The sequence below is a fragment of the Medicago sativa genome, chromosome 7 (genome assembly GCF_051527215.1).
Source record: "Medicago sativa cultivar Bolivia chromosome 7, Bolivia_mono, whole genome shotgun sequence".
Taxonomy (NCBI): domain Eukaryota; kingdom Viridiplantae; phylum Streptophyta; class Magnoliopsida; order Fabales; family Fabaceae; genus Medicago; species Medicago sativa.
The window spans coordinates 82,169,973-82,186,927 of NC_140755.1; the positions used below are offsets into that span (position 1 = coordinate 82,169,973).

The 16,955-nt window shown below is 33.0% G+C and overlaps 2 long non-coding RNA genes across 3 annotated transcripts; one reads left to right on the forward strand and one right to left on the reverse strand.

Annotated features, from left to right (window-relative positions):
* Positions 1-2,949, forward strand: LOC146909233 (uncharacterized). Its single transcript, XR_015020271.1, has 4 exons — positions 1-175; positions 1,321-1,506; positions 1,700-1,914; positions 2,842-2,949. It is a non-coding gene; the product is annotated as an uncharacterized LOC146909233 (long non-coding RNA).
* Positions 2,950-10,213: 7,264 nt separating this feature from the next.
* Positions 10,214-11,945, reverse strand: LOC146909234 (uncharacterized). 2 transcript variants are annotated; one of them, XR_015018774.1, is made up of 3 exons: positions 11,631-11,945; positions 11,383-11,499; positions 10,214-10,523 (listed from the first exon to the last, which is right to left on the reverse strand). It is a non-coding gene; the product is annotated as an uncharacterized LOC146909234 (long non-coding RNA). The 2 variants fall into 2 exon arrangements; XR_015018775.1 differs by having other exon boundaries at positions 10,214-10,919.
* Positions 11,946-16,955: the final 5,010 nt, after the last annotated feature.

Sequence of the window (16,955 nt, forward strand, 5' to 3'; positions counted from 1 at the left end):
AGAAATTGATAAAGGATGTTGAAGATATGAATAAATCTATGTAATTTGACAGAAACACTTCAAGGATGGTGGATGCATTTGTTAATGTGAAATTTCTTATGTTTTGACAGGTTGTGAATATCACTGTTTGTAGAATTTCCTTTGTTGCTGTGACGATTTGGTTCCGACCATTCAGGTAATGCATTTGTTTCTCTTATGATGTGTAATTGAGTGTTGTGCCACTTTTGTAAACCTCAAACACCGGAAGTCCCTTATATTGTGTCTTTTATAGTTTGTACTGTTATCGTGTCTTTTATTTTATTAATTTTATTAATGTACGAGTCACTTATTCCATTGAATGATGGTCAATGAAGAATGCAAGTATTATTAGCAGGAATGACCTTTTTTGAGTTGTTGCTTTTTTCCAGAATGCAAATAATGCATGATACTGTCATTTATTTGAGTTTGTTTGTTTCTGTTTATTCTCATTAAAGGGCATATGTTCAGTTCTATCCAAATATGATATTGTTGGTTAAAAGAGTGAGCAATTACATGTTCACTTCACTGTTGTGGTTTTTATGAATCTAGCCATCTGAGACACTCATTCTCTTCTTTCCTTAGATTACATAATCTAGCCAGTCTCATTTAGGCCATGTTTTCGCCACATGTAGTTCCTTGGGGTAGCTTTCCCATTATAACTTCTTTTTTCCAAAGTAGTTTAACTTAGCTTTGAATGTACACATCAATGAAACTTTGGAATTTTAAGATTCCTGAATAATTTTGTCGCTTTATGTATGTCTGTCAAAATCTTAAAACTCTCTAACTATGATATTACCGGATGAGTTCCAGCTCAAATTGGATCTGAATTCCTATGATTTTTCCTTTAAAGATGCGTTTTAAGTGGTTAGACTCAATTGCTTACAAAACTATCACTGTACAGTTGCATTACTCTTTTCTAATTATGTGTAGTCAAGCCATTATTATACACACTGCTCAAACACGACTTTATTTTGAGACTTGAATTCCTGTATTTCTTTCTTTTTAGTTCATGCGCAGTGTATCTTTATAAGTTGTAGATTGATCAGCTTTTGACAGCTGAGATTTAGATTGAGACTTCCATCTATGCGTCAAATTTCTTCTCCACATTTGATTATGTATTTTCCATTGACAAGATGCTGTAGTTAAGCAAAAGCAATCCAATGTCTCCAGCACACCAGTGACAATATATCCCTCCTCTATTCAAAATCATTCTTTTATATGACTAATTCAGATTGTTTTCTAACTTATAATATGAAATTTTATATATTTATTCTGAATTTCTTATTAAACTGTTATCAACAGCATAAAGTGGAATCAAATGAAGTTGAATGGTGGGGCTGAGCAGCCAAAAAGAGGTGGTAATTGGGTTCAAAACCAGGAAGCGGTTGAGCCGCCATCTCACCGCAGCCCCAAACTAATCAATAGACCACCGTGAACGATTTTGGTGACATAGAATTGTTCTGCTTGGTCCATCAATCCCTCTATCATGTAAGCCACATTCCCCTTAAACTATCCTATTCTTTTCAACTTTTAACATTTTATATCAGATAACACAACGCTTATATTTCTCTATGAATAGAGTAATTATACTTAACATATGAAATTATAGACTATGAATATTTTTGCTTCAGTATCATTTGTAAGTGTTATCTCACTACTGCTTCCTTTTCTCTCCAATCAGATTTTGTTCCAGCAGAAAATGAAGAGTCGTGTTAGTTCTAATAACGAGCTTTCCAAAGTAGTATTTTCATTTTTGGAAGACTTTAAATGAAATCCATCCAAGCTTGAGTGATTCATCAAATAGTGCACCATAAAGCATTATCAAGGACACTCTTTGAGCAGTCAAACTGGGGGTGCTCATTCATTGAAGCAGGAAAACAACAAAGGCTATAAAAGGTGACTTTTTATGATGTAGATGAAATACTATGAGCAAAATTATACATGTGGCTGCATGTTTATTATTGTGTTTCACTGTTGCTATAGCAAGTAGTACAAGTGGATCATCTCATTTGATACATCATTTGTCCGCACATCAAATGATCACTTTTAAAGTTTACCGACATTGTTTTATATATTTGTCTTTCAGCCCTGCATTTTGTGCTCACTCATAAAACATTGAACCTCATTTCACATTTGCCTCTCATTAATTCTGACAGCTACTTTGTACACCCTCATCTTCTTAACAGCGGCTAGGAGGTGGTGTTCTCCGACTATCTCTGCCACCACTAAAATCCAAACCAAACCAATTACCAAGAGAAGCTTCACCACCACCATGCTCACAAATGGATGACATAGAGTTTTGTCAAAAGACTATCTAACCCTAGCATTCCATGCAAGTTCATTTGCAAGTCCTTTAAATCATGTGTATCCTTAGCTATTTTCTATTTTGAGGTCTGCGTATTATTTTTTTCATTTATAAATGCAAAAACATGATATATGTAACGAGCTCTATACTGAGTTTGTTTTTGTTTATTTTACGTGCCTTCAAATGTATGAAACGTCACTTTGTTGAAAAAAATTGTATTTAGTCTTATCTAAGTGTCTGTGATCATGTGTTTTTTGTTGGTTTTGTTGGCTATTGGCTTTGCATGTGCACTTTGAGCTGGATATTTTTAGCTCATCGGTTTTTGTCTGCTTCAAACAACAATTGCTTTGGTGATTTTATCTGGTGTTTCTTTTGTACTAGATGTATCAAATTAATTTTTGATTTGTGCAATATCTTTCTTCATACAGGATCTTGAAAGTCCTCTCCTCCTCCCTTTATATATATTGTCAAACTGCATTACCTTTTTATACATTCGATTGCTTTGTTGTTTGTTACAGTTGAACCCAAAAATCAATTGCAAGGATTGAATGTTTGAACTATTTTGTAAAAGTAAAGTCTTAGCAGTTAAAAGTAACTTGACTAGGACTCAAAATAGAAGATGTCTTGTTGAAGTAGTTTTGGATTGAAGGCGAAATATCACAGCTTTTACCTGTAAAATCATGCTGCAAGGGAGCTGGTCAGGATGTTACTTTACTATTTAAAGGAATTTTGCAAGTTTGGTGCCGCTTTTTTACATTGTCATGGAGCTGATTCAATTGTAGAAATTAACTCATTATAGGCTTATGGCAAGGGTTGAAAGGCATGTTCTAGGAGTAGTGAAGCTTTGCCTCAAATATCATTAATGGATTGTTCAGTCTATGTTGCAGTAAATGGTGGATAACACTTAATTATGAAAGGATGGTCTCTAGATAAGGCATTGAAGGTTATGCAGAATCTTGCTCCTGCTGCTTAATCTTTTATAGAAACAGTACTGTTGCAAGTTTTATGAAACAATTATTGTTATTACTAATAATTTATGGTAGACAAGTATCACAATGACTTTTACCAAATCACCTTTTTAATGTTTATTACTGTTTTATTTATGTTTAATTTTGCATCTCTCATATGTTTGATTTAATGTTTACGGGAACTTATCCGATACTTGGTTTTAAATTTTTACATTATATCATAGTTGAATATGTTGAATCATCAAGTTTGGTTAAATTTGGTTTTTAAAACCTTTTTTTTGAAGAGGATGAGAATTCAAAACAATACGAGAGTTGTATAATTAATTGCAATGATAATGTTTAAAAAAAAACAACGATTATTTTTTTCCTTATTGCTGAGATTAATTTAATCTTTCTGTTTGCTTTCTCTGAAACTATTTTCTTATTAATGTGATGCAAAAGTTGCACATGCTTCTTATCATGGCAACGTACTATCTTTAAGAGAATTTCTAACATTGTTATTATGTTTTGCTATTGGATTCCAACACAAATATGTCATATATGAAAATTAGTAATTTGTAATTGAAAACGACAATTTTTTGTCCAAAATAAAAAACGACAAATTTTCACCAAAAAAAACGATAAATTTTAACGATAAAAATATGTCATGTGAATGATCCTTTTAAAAAAAAAAAAGCATGTCAATGAAGGTTGACTCAGTTGACTCGCCCGCAAGGTTGTGGGTTCAACTTTTGTTGTCAATATAAAAACCTCTTTGGTGTGTGATTAGTACTTTATATTTATATTGATGTATTGTGGCTATTAGCAACTAATTACATACCTAATGTGACCATCATGCGTTTAATTTATCATATTTCACATCATATGAACTGTGAAGTGCATTGTTTCAACCGTAACAAATAGACCTATTCATATAAACATGTTATATAATGGTGTAACTTATTTGTGTATGTTTTAGCTGATAGGACCCGTGCGGAGCACGGGTCGGTGGTCTAGTATATAAAAGTTAACCCGGGTGATTATTTTAGCCCTAATTTTAACCTAAAACCAAAGCTAACTTTTACTGTATTACCCCTGACCTATTTTGAGACCCCATACAATGAACCAAAGTTCACTCCAAAAGCCTAACAATTTTTCCCTATTTTCCCTCCTCTAATCCGCTAATACTAATCCCAAAACCCAACAAATCAGATATGCAACAAATCAGATACGCAGAAAATCATGTTATTTTTCTTAATGATATGCCTTTCATCAAATTTTCTTTTTATATATAAAAGTTAACTCGGGTGATTATTTTAGCCCTAATTTTAACCTAAAACCTAAGCTAACTTTTACTGTATTACCCCTGACCTATTTTGAGACCCCATACAATGAACCAAAGTTCACTCCAAAAGCCTATCAATTTTTCCCTATTTTTCCTCCTCTAATCCGCTAATACTAATCCCAAAACCCAACAAATCAGATATGCAACAAATCAGATACGCAGAAAATCACGTTATTTTTCTTAATGTGATGCCTTTCATCAAATTTTCTTCTTATATATAAAAGTTAACACGAGTGATTATTTAGCCTTAATTTTAACCCAAAACCTAAGCTAACTTTTACTGTATTACCCCTGACCTATTTTGAGACCCCATACAATGAACCAAAGTTCACTCCAAAAGCCTAACAATTTTTTCCGTATTTTCCCTCCTCTAATCTGCTAATACTAATCCCAAAACCCAACAAATCAGATATGCAACAAATCAGATACGCAGAAAATCACGTTATTTTTCTTAATGTGATGCCTTTCATCAAATTTTAATCTCTATCTATTAATCTTTCGACCTCGATCATTTTTGTGTTATTCTATTTGCCTCATCTTTCTCATTCCTTTTGTATTTTCAATTTTTCTTAATTGATTTTCTCTGCAATTCCTTACTCTAAGATATGCTGATATCTATCAGGTAGAGATTTTGTGTTTTGTTATATCTTAATCATGATTTTTGGTTGATGTACTTTTTCATGGTAACGCAGGTGGCTGTTTGTTGTTGAGTTTATTAGTGGGACTGAAGTTCCTTTTCATATTGCTCTGGGAGGAAGGAGAACGTGGTGAAAGAGAAGGAGAAGGATAGGAAGGTCAAAGAAGCTAAAATTGAGGAATCTGTTGATGCTGATCAAGAACACCGTTCATCCAAGCAAGAGGTTGAAAATAATGGTATGAATTTGATAACTTGGATTCATTCATTTGTGGTATTTTTGTGATCATTGTTCTTGAATTTATTGTATCATAATTTGATTGTTTTGAACTGAAATTCAGCATATTTTGCATTCTTATTAAAAATGATTAGAATCACCATAAAATTGGTACCAAGTTGAATAGGAATAAACACCAAGTTTTTAAGAGTTCTGCAATTGTTTGTGTCCGATTTGCGTTGCCGCTACTTTCAATATCAAATACCAATTTTTGATGATGACTTGAGTAGCAGACATTTTTATATACATGTTGTATAAGCTGATTGAATTTCCCAACCACGTTTTTCAATCTATTACCCCTTACTCCTCCGCTTCTTCCCTAACTGCCATAACTGCACTCTTTTTTTTTGGATCTATATCGTACAATCACAGGAAAATTGCCGGCAACTGGAAACGGAAGATAGTTATGCGCAGAATTTGTGAAGCTGCACAGATCAAGTTGGGTGCTCTGATGGTTGGCCGAAAAACAAAGTGACAACAACTAATCCACACACCCACAAAAACACAAAATCATCCGATCCTAACAAAAGCACGACTCTGCTACACAGAAACAGCAGCAAAAATGCTGTCAAAACAGAAAAAATGCAGACAGAAAAAATCCAGCCAGCAAAACGGTTGCAAAACTTGCATTGATATAACTTGATTCTATTACGACATATAAGATAAAGTGTAATCATTGTTCACCTATGGTATAACAGGACTCTCTTTTGAAGGAATTGGTCTCAACTTGCTCCAATCAAAGAGGATATGATGTGTTCAAACATCTTAGTTAGGAGCGTTTTTGTCTCTCTATTTTTACTCAAATGCGGAAATGATCCCCCATTCAAAAATACTCACTTTTAGTCGTTCTTAAAGATTTTTAAACTTAAAAAATGGTACGACTTATGTGTGAACTTTCTTTTATTTTGGAATAATATGTTTTTCTTGACAAGTATTAAAAACAAACGAATTGGTGTCTTTTTAGTCGGTAAGACCCGTGCGGAGCACGGGTCGGTGGTCTAGTATATATAAATGTTAGACAGTCTGACCTAACCCTAATCCCGCCCTTTTTGGCGGATCTGAATATTTTTTATGAAAAAAAAGGTTTTTCAAGGATTCGAACCAGGTACCTATTGGCTACACTTTACAACTCTCCCCACTAAGTCACTTCCTTTTTGATTGAAATATTGTTGCTTCCAAAATTGATATACCACAATACTAAAACATTTTTTTAAAGACGCAAACGCCCTAGCGGTTCCTTTTCTCATAACAATTTCTTTTCATTTTTAATGGTTCCTTTATTGATGGCAGTATTTATTATTATTATTATTATTATTATTATTATTATTATTATTGTTGTTGTTGTTGTTGTTGTTGTTGTTGTTGTTGTTGTTGTTGTTGTTGTTGTTGTTGTTGTTGTTGTTGTTGTTATTTTCTGTCGTTTACCACATAAAAGTTCCTTTTCATATTTCTTCTTATTTCAGTTACCACATAAAAGTTCATTTTCCTTTTCATTTTTATAGTATTAACGGCCCTTGCGGTTAGGATCAGTTTCTTGGTGTATGCTTACTACGTGTTACGATATTAAAGTTGTATTTTTAAAATTGTTGATAATTTGACTGATTCCGATGATAATTTTGTCAGCCTCTTTGTTTCTCATATATTATTTACTTGAAGTTATTTATTCTGACTTTTATTTGCAAAAATCACTACACTAGATTATAACATTACTTTGATTTCTCCCTCTGACTTTTCAAAAATGTTTACTATTTTCAATTTGTTTATTTTAGTTGTTCTTTTAACATGAATGTAATCGAATATGAAGATTGAGAAAAAAGAAATTCAAGAACACAACCTGGTAATATTATTTGGTAAGAAAATAAATTTAATAATTTAAATTAGTGTAATTTTTGCATTTTTTGTTGTTGTTTTTTGCAGTCGTTTCATAGGATAGTATTGAATGTACAATCAATATAATATTTATATACAAAACCCGTGCATCGCACGGGTTAGAGTCTAGTTTACACAAATTTACAACTTTTGCCTCTGAAAAAAAATTGGATACAGCTTTGGAAGAAAAAATCACGGAAAAATATCAACAAATTGAAAGAAAAGGAAAGGAGGCGCATGTATATGTGTATGGGGAATATATGTGCTTTTGAAAGAGTATTGAATACAGTATTTAACTAGACTCTTGACCCGTGCTACCGCACGGGTCCTACCGAGAAGAAGTTAAACAAATAAATCGCAACAATGTAAACGTTTATAGTTAATAGAAGTCTTATAAAAATTTAAAAATATTTTCCATTCCACGACAACAATAACAACAAAATGAGATGATAGTATACCTCAGAAAAAGGTTTGAACTTTAATCATCAAGATACATTACGAAAGACTTCATGATAAACAACATTTGAGATGATGATATGTATGCTCACAACTTTTGGGTGATAATACAGGGGCATGGCAAATCTCTAACATGTGAATACTAACATTACACAATATTACATAGATGGCTGTTTATTAATATTGCTACACAACAATCCTACGATAGTATCAATATCAAAATATAATCATAATCATAAGGTTACACAACTGCCCAATGAACAGCCACCAAATTCCTTCTCCAACCCACACATTACCCACAAATTTCTTGAATATGCTTTCAATATAGCAGCAGACATGTACACACGACCACAATCCCGATACCAGCAAATCTCAATAGCAGCTTGATTCAATGCCAGAATATATCAACCATCCTTACCACTGTAAGAACACCGGTGCAGCAGAACAGAACAGCCAAAGATGACACGCCAGAAATAGTTAAGCAGACCAAATATCATGTATATCCCAAAATTTCCCTCTTCACGAATCCATTCACAATTAGACGATATATAATCGATGTAGTTCTAACTCCCTTCACATACGCAAATACTGGAAATCCCATAACAAAATAACATAAAGCTTCCTCTTCATAGATACCAAACCTAAATCCAATTTCCTCAATAATAGCCGAACAAAGTCTAAGCCAGACTAACAAAACCATACCAAAACTTCAAATGTCCTTAAAGCCAGACTAACAAAACCATACCAAAACTTCTTCCTACACCATACATATGCAGCGGAAATTTATAATTACCTACCAGGACATGGACTTTAAGGAATCAGTACACCACTGAGATGAAGGACATTTGAAGCATGTTGATCTTACGCTTAATCAATAGCAAGATATCATTTGACATGTTCTGAAATAAACTCAAATCAACCAAGTCCCAAAACAAATTAAAATCCTATTTTTCAGGCTAGTGTTGTGACATAATTACTATAATTGATTTGAGTTGGTTTTAAGACATAAGGTCTGTTTCCATAAAAAATTAAGCTTCTGATTTGAGTAAGTTTCGGAACTTAAGGTTACAATGCAAACTTGAAAAATAGAAATAATAGAACTCAAAATTCAAGTATATCAAGAGAATCTAATTGTTACCAAATTAATCTAAGTAATTTCATCATTGCCCATTATTTGCTCTTTGTCTTCACTTGTCTTTTGATTTTGAAGTGCTGATCTCATGGTTTTTAGTTCTCAACTGTTCTTCAAACTTCTACAATAATTTTTAATTTATAAAACTCTTATTTCTTGACTCATTCGAGTTCCACTTCAATTTTTAAAACATTGATTTAAAGTTTAAACACAACTATTACATTCAAAACATCATAAGGGACATGAAAAACAGAAACTCCATTTCTCTAGTAGACCATGCAACTCCAATAAAGTGAACAGAGAGTATACTGCAATGGGACTCAATACTCATGTTATTGTTATCTTTAATTAAGTCAGCTACATATTTAAATAACCCTGAAATCATTAGAAAGTGAAAACACAAACATTGAATGATATGTTTACAGTCCATGAATTTCTGATTTTGAAGTGCTGATCTCATGGTTTTTAGTTCTCAACTGTTCTTCAAACTTCTACAATAATTTTTAATTTATAAAACTCTTATTTCTTGACTCATTCGAGTTCCACTTCAATTTTTAAAACATTGATTTAAAGTTTAAACACAACTATTACATTCAAAACATCATAAGGGACATGAAAAACAGAAACTCCATTTCTCTAGTAGACCATGCAACTCCAATAAAGTGAACAGAGAGTATACTGCAATGGGACTCAATACTCATGTTATTGTTATCTTTAATTAAGTCAGCTACATATTTAAATAACCCTGAAATCATTAGAAAGTGAAAACACAAACATTGAATGATATGTTTACAGTCCATGAATTTCTGATTTGGAATGATCAATATATGTAAATAAATTCAGTATGCAGCTAACATGCAGAAGAATCAAGGAATGTTTGTATTGATAATCATATCTCAGACCTATAAGAAGTGTACAAACACTTGCTATAACATGATATTATAATCATAGCCAAATTGCAGAAAACTTGACTTAAATTCTGAAATTTATAAGAACAGATAGCAAACGTAAATTGAGAGCACTAACTTTTATGAAAACAGATTTTTGAGCCAAAACTATTGTTATCGATCAAGGCATCAGCGAATCATCACGACCAAAACCCTTGTAAATATAATCACCTATCATACCTCTAACGACCGGATTTTTTTTAGCGATAACATGATATTAAATTCAAATCGAAAATGCAAATAACTTGAGTTAAATTCTGAATTTAATATGAACTGAAAGAAAAAGCAACTAAGAAAATCATTTTCCATTTCAAAGGTTTTAAACAACAAAGTTCACTTTTTCAGCATCACATATAAACTACAAAATAAAATCCAACCACAATCCTTCGATCATATCATAAAATTACTGAATTACCGACCACAATCCTTTCATCATTTCTAATGCGATGTCGTAATCAATTTCCTGATGGCACTCTATTAAATCTTCTATAGTCATCCGCATTGTCTCCAGCAACTCCTCAGCCACGGGACGTGCACTATATGAAGACATCATGCTCACACCTTGAGTCAATTGTACATCAGCAGAATCCATTCTATCAACAAACAAAATACGTAAAGTTGTTAACCATGGTCATGCGTAAAAATGTTCGAAAATCATGTATTTATATGTTACAACACAATACTTTTTTTTGTACATTTCAACTTCAGCAGATCGCCGTTTAAAATAACTTTTGTCCCAAAGAATGAGTTCACCACACCCATTGCAACGTGGACGTGTATGCAATGTGTTAACAGAAAAAAAATAACGAAACAATATAGTTCAGACATGAATTGTGATGTGGAGCTGACTGTATCTACCCATATAGTATTTCCTAGTTTTGCCAAACCGTAATATCAATATTATCGGCTGGGAATTATCATTCACAGCAAAATACTTCTCAATTGTTTTTGCAAGTTCACCCCAAAAAGAACAGTGGATTCTTCTTCCCCTGCAATGTATAATGATATTCATTTTCACTTCACATAATATATAATATCCACGTTAATATATATCTTACTCAATATCTTCTAATTTGATATCAATGACTTTGGTCTTTCTACCATTTTTATCGTTTTCTCAGATATTATCCAGCTCAAAACAGCAGACAGTAACAGTAATGGAACTGCTACACCAGATGGTAACTAAAACCAAAAAACAAAACTCCTAACAGCTGCTGGCCGCAAAACTTCAGAAAATTAAGGCTGTAAACTTTTCAAAACAAAACTAAAGAAACAACCAATGTAGCAAATGGTTTTGTTCAAAATTTCACAAATAATAGAGAAACCAATGATTTTGAGTTGAAAAGTTCATAATTTTCTTCTACAAACATAATATTAACAACTTTCTTGCAGATGTGTAGGTTAAAAAAATCACAGAATAATTTTTTTTTTAAAAAAAAAAAACTCAACTACCTTGAAACCCCAATTGCTATATTTTGATTTTTTTGCCAAATAGCTGCATTTCTTGCCAAGGAAAGCTCAGATATAGAATCAAATTTGATAGAACCACCGAGTAAGATAAATTATGACCTAACAGATGAAGAATTAAAGATTCAATTGAGAGAAAAGAAAGATGATTTGCAAATATAAAGTAGTGGTAGAGATTTCTAAACCCTAACAAATTGATAGAAATTAGAGAAAAATAGTGAGAGAAGGGGTACCTAAAATTGCTATATTTAGGGTCCAATTCGTACTCCAATCCTCACAATTTCATCAAACTAAACTTCACCGATTTTCTTGTGAAAGTTATAACTTCACCGATTTACAATCCGGTTTGCATAACCAAATGAACAGCAAGCAAGACACAACACATGAGGTACTTCATCGCTCTCTCCGAAGGAAGAAGGAGTTAGAGGAGGAAAGAGTTTGGCATTGAAAACATAAGAGTGAATGGGAATAGGAAAAGAGTCGAGAGAATGGGGAGATAGAGAGACACCTCGGGTAATACAAATTCATTTGAAAACTGGATGGACATTGAAGATTCATGAGTGGGTAGTTGGCAGATAGGGTCAGCACTTAATGCAAGCTTGAAAGGTCATCAGATCAAAGGCTGAGATTTAAGGTGTGGTTGGCAGTTGAGATTAGCATTAATTATGGATTAGGGAGGGAAAAATAGGAGTGATTAGGGCAACACTGCCAGCACATCAAGTTAGGCTTTTATAATAAAGGATTTTAATTACTTGACTAATTTCAACTCCCAAGTCTCACTATTATTACTATTCAATTCCCAAGCTTGATTGAAAAAAACGTGGACATATGGCAAAAGTGGCTGGCAAAAATCCTTAAAAAAATGAAGGGTGTGTTTGGTTGTGAGAAGAAAATGAGAAGAGAGAAAGAGGTGAGAGAGAGTGTGGAAAGAGAGAAGTTGATGAGAAATAGAGTAGATTTCACGTAGTGTTTGGTACAAGAGAGAAATGAGAGAAATAGAGGAGAAAGAAGTGTGATTAGTTTTTGAAATGACTGAAATATCCTTATACAAAAAAGTTTATATACAAATTTATTTTATTTGAATTTAACTTCATATAAAAATAATATAAAAAAGTAATATAAAAATAATTAATTTCTTACATGTAAATTAACTTATTTTCTTAATTAATTATTTAAAATATTTTATTTTGGTCAGTTAAATCAATTCATAAGCTAAGTGGTGAATTTCAATAGTTTAAATTTATATATATATAATAAAAGAGGGATCAAATAGGGAGAGGGATATTGTTGTGTTTTGCCTTCTTTATAGACTTGCTTCCGTTCACGACCAGCTACACCAACAAAAAATTTGAAAACATAATTGATAAATAAAATAGTAGCTGCATATGTTCAAAACCAAGGTTAAATATGGAAAAGAAGAAAAAATTCGTAGCTCCCCGTCATTTCTTCGCACATGAAGAGAGAAATGCAAAAGGCATGGGTCCCACCTAATATTGTCTCTCTTCCTAGTCTCTCTTCTCAACCAAACACGAGAGATTGGCTATCTCTCCCCAACTTCTCTCTCCCCTCTTTCTCTCTTTCTTATTTCTTCTCAACCAAACACAGTGGAAAAGAAAATCTTCAAGGATTGTAGTGCAAACACTTAACAATATTTTATATATATAATATAAATATCTAATAGAAACATTAAATTAATTTTAATATTTTAAAAATAGTCATGCGTTTTCCAAATTTTACAAGAGTCTTTGGAATTTCTCCCAAATTAAAAAAAAAAGTCTTTGAAATATCCCTAAAAAAATGTCTTTGGAAATGTAAAACTCTAAATCGGTAGATATTAGTTTTATTAATATTATCTATTTTAATTTTATTTTTAATAATTGTTTCTTGAAAGAATTTTTAATAAAATTATAATTAGGTATCTACTACAATTTTAATAAAATAAATGTCAACATAATATAATCAATCGGATCGTTGAATATGACCTTATTCGAATAAGAACGAAGCATAAACTGGAATTTTGGAAATCAGAATATTCGATGTAAGTCGATCCGACGAACCATCCCATTACAAACATGGTCAACATGGAAGGACATTGCTCCCACGATCAAAACGGACCCAACCGACTAACGCTATCAGATATAATCAATCAGGCCGTTGAATATGACCTTATTTGAATACGAACGAAGCAGGAACTGGAATTTTGGAAATCAGAATCTTCAATGTAAGTCAATCTGACGAACTATCACGTTAGAAACCTAGTCAACACGAAAGAACATTATTGTGATGATCAAATCGAACCCAGTCGACCAACGAAATCAAATTTAATCAATCGAACCGTTGAATATGACTTTATTGGAGTAAGAACGAAGCAGGAACTGGAATTTCGGAAATCAGAATCTTCAGTGTAAGTCGATCTGACAAACTATCACATTTGAAACCTAGTCAACATGGAAGAACATTGCTCCAACGATCAAGACGGACCAAACCGACTTAACGATATCAAATACAATCAATCAGACCGTTGAATACGACCTTATTAGAATAAGAACGAAGTAGAAACTAGAATTTATCAGATCGGAATCTGATTGGTAAGCCGATCTGACGAACTATCCCTTCAGAAACCTAGTCAACTGGGAAGTACGCTTGTCCGACGACTGAAAAGAGTCTAGGTGACAGACGAAAACAAATATAATCAATCAGACCGTTGAGTATGACCTTAATAGAGTAAGAAGGAAGTAGGAACTAGAATTTTTCAAATCGGAATCTGATTGGTAAGTCGATCTGACAAACTATCCCTTCAGAAACCTAGTCAACTGAGAAGTACGCTTGTCGGACGACTGAAAAGAGTCTAGGTCACAAACGGAAACAAATATAATCAATCATACCGTTGAATATGGCCTTAATAGAGTAAGAAGGAAGTAGGAACTGGAATTTTTCAGATCCGAATCTGATTGGTAAGTCGATCTGAGAAGTGTGATTTTTTTAGTTTTCTTAATAAGTGTGATTTTTTTTTTCTTATAATATGGGACGGAGGGAGTACTTACATATATAATATATTTCGATTCTACACATGAAAAGATAGATGACACACTGGTTAATATTTCGATTTTGCACAACCATGTACATGGTTCGATTCATGTTAATATTTTGGAATTTCTTAAAAAAATGTCGAGTCACCCAATTCAATCCAGTTTAACACAAATTAACTGGAATTTTGGAAATTAGAACCTTCGGTGTAAGTCGATATGACAAACTATCACATTTGAAACCTATTCAACATGGAAGGACATTTCTCCAAAGATTAAAATGGAGCAAACCGACTAACGATATCAAATACAATCAATTAGACCGTTGAATGTAATAAGAACGAAACGAAACATGAACTGAAATTTTGAAATTTTCGAAAACTCGTAAATATTTTCAAAATATCAACATTAAAGTTTTATATTTAAAAATTCGTTAAAATTTGTACCCCACTCGCAATGATTTTTGTCTGTTTTTACACTTGAAAACAAATTTTTATGCCACAATATGATAAAAATTCCAGTGTCCATATAACAAAATTAATTAATAAAGTAGCATTTGTTATAGAAACAAATTTTATGACATTTGTAACTTTACTTATTTTTTGTCACGTTTTATTTTTTTAAGGCGTTGTCACATGTTTTTATTTATTTAACAGCTAAAAATAATTGTCACATGTTTTTTCAAATATGTAGTTAAAAATAGTATATAATTTTTAAAATATAAAATTTAATACAAAATCACATAATCTCCGCTCTTTCCTTCTTCAAAGCTCCGTCAGGTATAATCTCTTCCATTGAAACTTTATTTAAAAAATTTTTTTGGGGAGGGAGTGAGGATAACATGAAAATTTCCTGGATTGCTTGGAGCTCTATTTGTTTAGGTAAGGAGTATGGAGGGCTGGGAGTCAGACAGTTGAGGGAGTTTAATATAGCTTTGTTAGGTAAATGGTGCTGGCGGATGTTAGTGGATAGAGGTGGGTTTTGGTATAGGGTGTTGGTGGCGAGATATGGTGAGGTGGCTGGGCGGTTGGAGGTTGGGGGCCGGAGTGCTTCTTCTTGGTGGAGGGAATTAGTGAAGATTAGGGATGGGGTGGATGGTGTCGATGGCGGTTGGTTTGGCGAGAGGGTGTCGAAGGTGGTAGGTGATGGAACCAACACGTTTTTTTGGTTTGATAAATGGTTAGGAGATGTTCCGTTGTGTAGAAGGTTTGGCCGCCTGTTTGTTTTAGCAACAAATAAATTTAGTACCGTGGCTGACATGTGTGCTCGTGGTTGGGAGGTTGGGGGAGAGGCGTGGAGTTGGAGGAGAAGATTATGGATGTGGGAGGAAGAAATGCTAGAAGAGTGTAGGACATTACTTGATGGTATTTCTGTGTAGGCTAATTATATTGACAGGTGGCAGTGGGATCCAGATATCCATGATGGATATACTGTTCGAGGTGCTTATCACATTCTGACAAATCCAGTTTTGTCCACTTTGGACGAAACTAGTAATCTCATTTGGCATAAGCAGGTACCCTTAAAGGTTTCAATTGTTGCCTGGCGTTTGCTAAAGGACAGGCTCCCGACCAGAATCAACCTTGCTAGGCGCGGCATAGTGCAAGCGGAGGGGGCTGTTTGTGTAGCAGGGTGCGGAATTGAGGAATCAGCAGCTCATGTCTTCATTCATTGTAAAGTGCTCGGTTCATTGTGGCAGCATATTAGGGCATGGATTGGAGTGGAGGGAGTCGATCCATCTAGCATCACAGATCATTTTATTCAATTTATTCACTATACAAGTCCCTCAAAAGCACGTCGTTCGTTTCTTCAATTGTTGTGGCTACTTGGTATTTGGATCATATGGAGTGAACGTAATAATAGAGTATTTAATAATGTCGAAACTCCTATAGTCCAGCTTTTAGATAAAGTAAAATTCCACTCATTATGGTGGATGAAGGCTAATAATGCCAAGTTTGTTTATGGTTTGCAGAGATGGTGGTCGGACCCTTTAATCTGTTTGGGTATCGACTGACTTGTAGTTCTTGTATATACTTTGTATGACACTTTGTTGTTTGGGATGCTCTTTTCGATACACCTTGTATTGAAAAGTTCGCATTGCCGGTATTAATATATTCCATTTTTATGTCTTCAAAAAAAAAAATACAAAATCACATAATATTATAACTTTTCACATAATATTATAACTTTTAACACAAAAAAAGTTCATTTTATTATAATTTTCGGTTCAGTTTTTTCTTGGGTGCAAAGCAGTTCATTTTTCTATTAATATATAATTTAGACTAATAGTATATAATATATTTTATAATTTATATTATTATTGTTGAGATTTAATTTGAGGAGGCGAGAGGTTTATTCGTAAAAAATAAACATTTGACGAGGCATAATGTAGTTTTTTTTTAAGGAATTAAGAAGTACTACTATACAGTTGTGAAAGATATGTATTAAGGGTTTAAGTTGTCCTATTTATTATTCTATTTTTGAAAAAATGGTTTTTTTTCTCTATCTATCTCCTATTCATCATTATTTTTATTT